We start from the raw sequence: 9,857 nt of genomic DNA on the forward strand, positions 1-9,857 counted from the left end.
AATCATTTGCTGCCCTCTTGTGGGTGGTTCGGGGTCCTGTCCTGACGAGGGATAAGCAGTAGACCCAAACATGCTGCCGGCTGCCGCAAAGAACCTAGAAAACAGTGCCCCCTCGGGCTCACAGGCATACCACTCCTCACTCGTGCCTAGCTCCATCTAAATTAAAAGTACCCCCAAGGAAATCTGTGCTGTACCCGTAGCCTCGGGAAACGAGAGGGAAAAGAAAACACAAAGTCTGGTTTGTCACCGCTTCTCTTACTCTCCTAGGGCACAAACCTGGATTTAGGCTCCAGGACTAACCCGCTCTTCTGGTGGAAGATAGGAGAAAGGGATTGCAAGCTGTACCGTGGGGAGCTATACCTTCTCTAAGGTACTTCTGCTCGGGGACTTGGAGCCATTATGAAATCCTGGATCAGATCAACTGTGAAACCAACCTGGGCCCCGAGGAATAGCAGGGAGGCAAGGCTAAGCCGGGGACAGATGCTGTGCAAAGCTCTTTCCACCGCAGCCCAAGTCCTGTTCTCAAGAGGACAGACAAGACTCTTGGCCCATGAACGACTGAGAGAATTGGTTTTGTCTTTAGGAATGTCGAAAAATATCCTCCTGGACTTGGAATAAATCCAAAGTGCAAGTCACCGCCCCTCTAGAGAGCAGCCTGTGCTAATGAAAGATTTAAGATTCCCCGGTCGGCTCCTACATCATTTGCAACTTAACTAGGGACAGGCAAATAAACCAGAACGGATATTTTTAAATTATTACATTCTTAAAATGTAAATGAAATTTCAGAAATCTTACAAAAAAAAGCAACTGCACACATGAGTAGTCTGGGGAAAGAGAAGACCCTTCACAAACAGTATCTTGTTTACTGTTGTCTTTATATTGGTGGTATGTCACCACGGCTGGCACAGTGGCTCATCAAGAGCATCCGCTTCGATCCTGCTAGTATTATTCACAACAGAAAAGCTTGCTTTGGGAACCTGCTTCATCCCACGACCATTGATTCTAAATCGACTAAATGTGAAAACTGGCTGATTCACGTTTTTTTTTTTCTTACTTGGTTAACTACACTGGCATTGCATAGGAATAGCTTCTTATTAATAATTCTTCAGATAGAGAATTCTTGGAAGTCATACCTGACAGTGTCTGGCCCTACCAGGACACGACTTTGGCCCCCCATATTCTAGAGCTTCACTGTCCAGTATGGAAGCCACGAGCCATGTTTATCTTTTTTCATTTATATTTCAAAACGTCTCCCTTGCAGTAGTTACATGTTAAGAACTTGATAGGCAGGCATGGCTGCTATATCGGAGAACACGTGTTGAGAGGGTACTGTCTACATATTAATGCTCCAGAAAATATCAAAATTCAAGATATGGCTTCAATTGAATACATATCACTTGCATACCATCCAAAAATTTAAAATATTTAAGCATGATAAGCCAAAGGTCATCTTTTTATGGGTAGTATATGGTCTCTTATGAACAATCCATAGCCATTTGTTTTATATAAACTATTCAATATTTTTTCTGTGATTTTTTTCATGTGCTAGAAGCTTAGTTCCCGAGTAAGATGGTGTTGAGGTAGAACCTTCAAGCAGCGGGTCCCAGTTAAAGGTAACCAGGTCATGAATCACCCTGTGCTAGATTAGTGAGAGAATGCATTGGAATGCTACTTGTTTAAATGTGAATCCACCCAGCATACTTGGTTGGCCCTTTGGTGTATGGCTGCTCCTCTTTCTGCTTTTCTGCCATCTTGCTAGATAGCCAGGAGGTCTTCACTAGGGTTTCAGCACCAATCTTTTCCTTTTCCACCTGAACCCACCAGCCACCAGGATAAAGAGAGAAATCAGTTTCCTTATAAGTTACCTCTCATTGGTTATTGTGTTACAGCAACATGAAATAAACTAATAAAACTTGTCAACAGTTCTTCAATAAAATATATTTTATTGAAAATGTTTTATTGGTTGTCAGTATTACTTTGTAAAAAAAAAAAAAAATAAAGATGACCTATGATTTCATGATGCTGCCACAGGTGAAATGGTGCTTCTGGATCTCTAGTGCTGAGGGAGGAGATCCAGAAGAAAGAAAATTTACAAGACAGCGGGAAACCTGGAGTCAAATCTTGGCCCAAACTAGGTTCATGGTCTTACGCAAAATGATAAACTGGTTTGTTTTTTTTTTTTTTTTTTTTTTGAAAAGTAAGTGGAAGATCTTGGTAGTCCTGTGTCCCTGGAAAACAACATTCTTCCTATACCTCTATGAGCTACAACCGAATTCTTCCAAAGGAGTCTAGTGCTCGTAAGCCAATGAATTGTAACTAATCCAGACGGGGTGTGCCCCATTCCACTCTGGAGCACATGACCCTGGCACAGACACCACTACGGGACTGTGGATGGTTAATAATCACACGAATATTTTTACTCACTGATGAACATCAGCTGCTCACCATTAGGAAGCCATCCTGTATGCACATGACGTACAGGGACAAGGGTGCAACTAGTGACCTAGAAAGCACCCAGAGTGCTGGGGAAACGATACAAAAGCAGGAATGTTTAAAAAGTGCTTTTATCTTCTTGAGACCCAGACTCATAGCTTCGCGCACACAAATTCAAACTCTTCATGGTGTGATCTGAGCTCACCAAGGGATAGGATGACAGGTATGCATCAAAATGATTAGATTTTATATAAGCAATTGTAAGACCTATATGGACGCTGTGATAAGAGAAGCTCAAATGATCTGGAAGAGACTTGGAGGTCTCAGGTGGGCCTGTTTGGTGTAAACCAACACCATGAATATGCATGATGAGAAATGACTCAAACCCAGATGGGTGGAAACCAACACCATGTACACACATGATGAGAAGGAACATGGGGTCAAACCCAGATCAGAATAGATACTAGAGATTTTCAGTCTGTGTGGGCTACTATCACTTGAAGTGGTTTTCCCTAATCTGCTGTCACCCAGATGAGGGCCCTAAGGTGATGAGAGACATGTAAACCATGTGGCATGAGGAACCCAGGTGTGAGTAATGAAGGCAGGAAAGGTATAAGAGAACCTGACAGTCTCGTCACATATTAAAAGAAACAAAGAAAAACAAGGCAGGTGAGGGGCCGTGTCTGAGAGCTCGACACAAGGAGGGCAGAGGCATGAGGATCTTCAGCAGTGTCCAGACCAGCTTGGTCTACACAGTTAATTTCACAGTTACGTAGTAAGGCCTCTTCAATAACTTTTTTAAAAGAAAAGAAAAAAGACTCACAGGAAAGTCCTGATTGTAGCTCCAGCAGACGGAGCAGGTGGTTAGAACGGCAGCGCACATCAGTGCACATAAGCCCGAGTGGGCTGCTCTCCTGGTACTGTTCTCTGTGCTGGAGTATTTGGAAATCTCTTCTGCATGGAGGGGACGTTGAACAATGGAGATGCCACCCAGTCTCTTTCCACACGAAGATGCAGAGCGGTGGTTTCCTAGGCTTCGACTTGAGCAAGTGCTCTAGCTTGGTTCTGTTGCTCTGATAAACACCATGACCCAAAGCAGCCTGGACATGAAAAGCTGTACTTCAACTTAGACTTTACAGTCAATCCTAGAAGGAAGGCAAGACAGATACCAGAAGAAGAGACCACAAGAGAACAGAAGAATCCTGCTTATCAGCTTCTTCTCCATGGCTTGACCAACCTGTTCAGCCAGGCTGGGACCACCTGCCCAAGGATGGACCTCCCACCACCTGTGGGTCAGGCTCTCTCACATCAATCATTAAGAAAATGACATGCTAACAAAGAAGGGAGAAATCTCATGAGGTCTCAATCCCACACAAGTAAGGACAGGAAATGAAGGAATTCAGTCAGAGACTATGAGAAATAGTCTTCCCCAGTTTGGTGTCTAATATCAAATGGTCAGCCCTGAAAACATATATATGAGCAGCATTATATAGACCAGTCATATTATATTTGTATACTTAGGACTTTGTATGTATGTATGCATCTATTTATGCATATGCACACATACATGTGCTAAAATGTTAGAGGAAAAAGAGGCTATGAATTTGAAAGAGATTGGGGGGTAGCACACATGGGAGGGTTTGGAAGGAAGAAAGGAAAGGGGAAATTGTATTATGATCTCAAAAAATTAAATTAAAAAAAGCAAACAGGCCTTTTTAAATGTATATATAATTAGAATATAGTTTTAATTATATATGTTTGTGTATATAATATATATTATATATGTATATATATATGAGAAAATGCATGGCCCAGGCCGATCCCTCAATTGAGAGTCCCTCTTTTCAGGTGACTCATGAAATAACACAGCAGATTTTGTGTTGGTTTTTACAGCCTCACCTCTAGAAAGAAAAGACTAGTGTAGGCCTCCAAGTTGCTTCACATTGCAAAACTTGCTATCTTCCGATGAAAAGGGACATCCGGCAGGGAAGGGCCATAGGCAGAGAGCAGGAAGGGGGAGCATGGAAGGAAAGGGGTCTGCACAGGCTAAACAACAGCCAGGGGAAGGAAAAGTTCCAAAAGAAAGGAAATGCACAGACAGAAGTCATGTAACAACAGGGAATTTAAAAGACAACAACAGGCAGAAGCAAAGCGGAGGATGCACATGGGCATGGTGGTGAAGATGCTCGGCCTCTCTTCAGCCCTTCCTGGCCTACTTTAAAGTGCCATCCAGAGCGCTTCAGGAAATCTCAATGGCACTATTGCAAGTCACGTGATTAGGACCACAGTTTTAACTTCCAATTCAATTTTATTATTAAAGGTTCTTCTTGTCCAAACAAGGGTTTCCCTGAGACTTGTGGCATTTGGCCCTTTATACCCATCACCTATTAAAGATTTCCAGCAGCACCTAAACTTCCCACTTATGCTGAGCGCCCCCATTCGGTATGCGGAAGATTCGGCCGCATCCCTTGTTCTGAACGAGCTACAGCGGCACCGCAGCGGCACTCAGCAAGCGGCGCCTGGCTTCCAGGTGTTGTTACACGCGAGCTAAACTAAACGGATGAATTTCTAGCCGGAATAACGTAGTGCGTGTTGACATTACTCGCAGCTTCCCCAAGAAGACAAGCATTAATCAGACAACACTCGTGTAGCTCTCTGTGTATAAATATTTGGGTGTCTGGCTAAACAGTGCCCTAACCTTTAAAGGGCATATAGACCTTCTGCTTTAAATAGGATCATCAGTATAAAGGGCAATTTAGAACAAATAGGAGGAAGCAGCTCTTTGCCCAGGAGTCTGGATGTTTGTGGAACCCATCATTTCAAAAGTTTGAACGGCACAACAACAAAAATAAGCACAACAATAACTTAGATAAGTCACTAACCGCAGGGTCCTACGGGTTTTTCTTTCAAAATCACTCAAGCAGTGGGGAGTAGTGGTGGCTAAGCCTAAGAAAGGAGGAACAATTGAGCTGGAGGTTTTGAGCCAGGCTGGGCAGCACAGTAAGACCATATCACACTGCCGCCTCCCTGAAGATCATTGTCAGTGTCCTTTCCCTTACATTCTCACTGTCCCCACCTTCAACAGGATAGCTATTGACATCCCTTCTCCCTCCCACTCCTCTGCCACACACACACACACACACACACACACACACCTAGCAAGGGAATAGTTTGTTTTCATTCAGGAACTCGGTTACTTTTTTTCTGGAAGTGTATAATGTGTACAGTGAGATATGGTGCATCTATCCCTGGGGATGGATAGAAACTGTGTAGACCTAGGCTAAGTGCTAAGGGAGCAAGTGAACTGTGTTCGCTTCAAAAGTTAAGATGGAACCATCCTTATTTGGGGGAAAGAAAATATTTTTCTTTAATGACATGATTCTCTCAAATTTTTAAGTAAACGTTTCACCATTCCACAGCTCTGGATGGCACCACCTTAAAGAGACTTTCCCAGAAAGGATCGGGAAGAGAGGTAGAATCTGAAACAAGAAGCAACAGCCTCACAGCGAAGCCAGTTCGAGGGAGAGCTGCTTGTTTTATTAAAGGTGATAGGTCTCCAGCACAGGGAAGTCTTCAAGGGGGCTGTAAAAGTGCCCTGGAAAGTCATCCTTACACATCTGTGGACATCTACAACCAAGTGGTGTTAGGCAAATGAGATGCTCCTTCAAAGCAATCTTCCATTTTAACTTGAGAAAAATCAAGCGCTGTGATTGAGACTTGGGCATAGTCAGCGTGTGCACAGTGTAGCACAAGGAAGGACGGAGATGAAGCTGATAGAGCAAAGAAAGTTAAAGTGTCATGCTCATCGTTAGATGGGGACCCAAGGATGGCAGGTGAGTGCGGTTCATGCTAACCATTTGATGTTTTGATAATAGGACAGTAACTACTTTGAGGAACTAGAGATTTTCCTCTCCGCTCTTTATTGTCTAAGAGTAAATACAACACACACGTAATGCTTTCCTGGTACACCATCCAATATCATGGGGGACACATGCCCCACTGAGCTGCTGTACAGTTGCACCTGTGAAATACTGGTTGCACACATCAGATAGCATAGGAAAGAGGACCCAAAACAACACCACATTTCTATAAAGTTGGAATTCATCTTATAGAAGAAAGAAGGAGAAGAAAAAAATGAGAGGGTCCATCATCTCCTACCTAAGAATTTCTCCCACCGTCTCTGTGTGCAGAGATTAAGGGCATCCATGTGTGCAGGCACTTAAGGAAACAGAACATCACTAGCCTCAATCTACTTTATATAGAATGCAAGAGCCAACAGATAACAGGAGTGAACTTAATTTTAAAATTGTTTTACAGTACTTACTGTTAGTAGTGTGTGGGTAAGTATATGGGGGTGTGCGTGTATGTGTTCATTATGTATATGCATGTGTGTGTGTTTACATATACCACTGATCCCATAGCACACACGTGAAGGTCAAAGAACAGCCTTTGGTGGTCAACTCTTTTCTTCCATGATGGGTTCTGAGTGAATTGTACAGCAAGTGCTTTTATCCACTGAGCAATATCACCACCCTAGTAATGAATTTCAGAACAATCTATAACACTTTAATGTGTATAACTTTATCGAGTTAAATGTAGAAAGCAAGGTAATATGAAGAAATCTCTGAGTGTGCCCGTGTTTTCATTAATCTGAAATCAAGATTCCTAACACTGAGGGTGTCAACAAGAGACTTTATTGGGCAGCGGAGAAGTTCAGTAGTAAAGACACACAGTGCCAACCAAGGCCAGGATTTGTAATTCATATCCATGCTACATGTGTTTCAAGGAAGCGGGAGCTATCTGAATTGTGGGGCTATAATTCCATCAAGAGATGCTGAAGACTGCATAAACCACCTGAGCCTACAAAAATTACTATCCTGTATTTCAGCCACCTGTGGTTTGTTTTATGAGTAATTTGCGAACTCCCTTTGCACAGTATGGTGTGTCAAACTTCAAACTTTGGATATTTCTCTGCAATTTGATTTGTCTCTTATCTGAGAATCTGTCCACTTCTATAGCAAATCTTCATTGAGCACTTACTATGTGTGTCATGCTGCGGAGAGAAGTGGATTGTGTGGTCCTGTTTGGACCTCCAGCTGCTGCAGGCTTGACGTCCTTCATATTAACCAGCACAGAAATCAGACACCCCAGAGCCAGCGAGGAAGCCCTACCTAGAAAATAAGTACCTATTGACATCTGAAATGAAAGCAAATGTTTATTCAGGACACAACTACAAATGTTTCAGGATGGGATTCTTAGGGGATTGCATTCTTGGGGCTCTAAATAGTTTCCCAGAACTCTACCTGGGGGAAAGAAAGCTAATGCACAATGACGTGGTAATGCTCCTCTTAAGGAAGCCTCTTGGAGGAAACACTTAGATGAAGTTAAAATATAAGGTAGACACCAATCAGCCCATACCACTGACCTCCAAGGCTCTAGAATGCTATTGAATAAAATCTGATTCTCTCCTATTGAAGACACTGTGTGTCTATTTTAAGATGCATTATTACATTCTTCATCCCTTCGTTGCAAACAGTATTTAGTGTAAGATGTGGATTATGGAGAATCTTTGATAGCATGAATCACCCTGGCTGATGATACCGCAGAATTTCATATTTATTATTTAGGATTCAGGTCAACAGCTGTTGATTGGTAGGAGGAAGGGTGGGCTAAAGTTGTGGAAGATGCTGGGGTTTATTTTGGTTTTCCCTCCTTACCTTTATGGATTTAGTGTTACTTACTCAGAGACCTTCCTGTCCACACTGTAAGGCCCTTTCCTGAGACAGCAACAGGGCTAACCAGGGACTGAATATAAAATTAAACATTCTTTTGTGAAGAGACGGAATGACGGGCAGAAGACGGCAAGGAGACCTTGAGGCAAAAATGTACACGATATGAGGATACTCCCCTCAGAGATGAACTTAATGCCTCTAAGAAGGACAATGAAGACAAGGAAAGACAAGAAATGTCCAGATCCAGTTTTTCAGGCTCCAGTTTCAGACTCTCCCAAATGCCTCGAGACACCAGTCCAACATAACAAGAGCAAGCTGCAGATCCAGTGACAACCACTCTACTCCTAACAGTGTTGAGCCAGCCAGAGATTTCTTCAACAAGAAGGTCTCTGTCCAAAGCTCTAAGCATCCGAGACTCCTGCCTGCTTGCCTCATCAATAAGACCTCTTTGCCTCTAGTCAATATCAATGCCTTCACTCCAGAGTCCTATAGAACATTATTCCTTCAATCAAAGGCCAAGAGGAAGCCTAGAACTAGCTTGAAGGAATTTGCAGAAGGGGAAAGCAAAACAGAATGTGACTGCCTGCTAAGGCAACTGTTCTACAAAAAAATCTAATATGGCTTCCTGCTATAAGAAAGAGCTTGTGGAAGTAGAAGAAACTGGAGTTGAGGAATTTGGTATAGTCTACAAGTGCATTAAGAGGCTGGAGAGATGCATTTATGCAATAAAGCGCTCTACAGAAACCCTTCCAGGATTATCAAAGTTTAGATTTGCACCAAGTTAATGCAATATATATATGGTACATTACTATATATATATATATATATATATATGGTACATTACTATATATATTATATATATGGTACATTACTGCTCTTCCTTTGCAGAAGAGGATCATGTGATTGCTCTTCCTTTGCAGAAGAGGATCGTGTGATTGATCAAAGTAAATAAGGATGGGAGCCTGTGAGTTGCTGTATTTGATATTGCTAATGCTACATCTGGTAACCACATTCAAGAGTCCAACTCAAAAGCGTCCTTCTACAGATTGCCCTGGTGCTTAAGGACATCCATGACTCTGGGCATCAAATCCAGCAACATTTTTATGTGTCATAAGATGCAAAGTGATGACCCAAAGAGATTAAAACTGAAGCTAATTGATTGTCCTCTCTCTGCTGGTGTGATGTATAAAACTGGTGACTTGGGTAATGGGACATCAATTAGCAAACCCAAAGTAGATGAATGATGTTCCTTTCCTTCCCAACTAATGAGGTCTTGGAAGAGCCTGGGCAACACCTTCCCAATGCATATTCTTCTTGTGGTTAACAATTGCGATGGTTTCAGGAGCAGAGTCATTACTCATCCATGGTGATATGTGGTATCACATCCACAGAGTGAGTTTCCTGACATCCCTCGGGAGCTCCCAGATGACTTTCACAGTCTACTCAAGTGGACTCAGAGAGACATCCACCACAGTGGTCCTGAAACCTCTGGGGCCCATCCCAAGACAAGAAGCTCAAGACGCCTGATGAAGGAAAGGGCAGGAAGTCTTCAAACTTTAGCAGTGGGAATCTTCCTTAGAAGAATTCATTTCTCACTGGACAGGCTTTTTGCCACACAGCCTTCAGAAATCTCTTACAGAGTGCAGAAATGAGCTAGCTTGAATATCCAAAGATTTTAAAGACAATCCTGAT

The 9,857-nt window shown here is 42.6% G+C and overlaps 1 pseudogene; it reads left to right on the top strand.

The window, feature by feature from the left end:
* Nucleotides 1-8,375: 8,375 nt before the first annotated feature.
* LOC130887779 (wee1-like protein kinase 2) lies at nt 8,376-8,950 on the top strand (annotated as a pseudogene).
* The last annotated feature ends 907 nt before the right edge of the window (nt 8,951-9,857 follow it).

The sequence above is a fragment of the Chionomys nivalis genome, chromosome 16 (genome assembly GCF_950005125.1).
Source record: "Chionomys nivalis chromosome 16, mChiNiv1.1, whole genome shotgun sequence".
NCBI lineage: Eukaryota > Metazoa > Chordata > Mammalia > Rodentia > Cricetidae > Chionomys > Chionomys nivalis.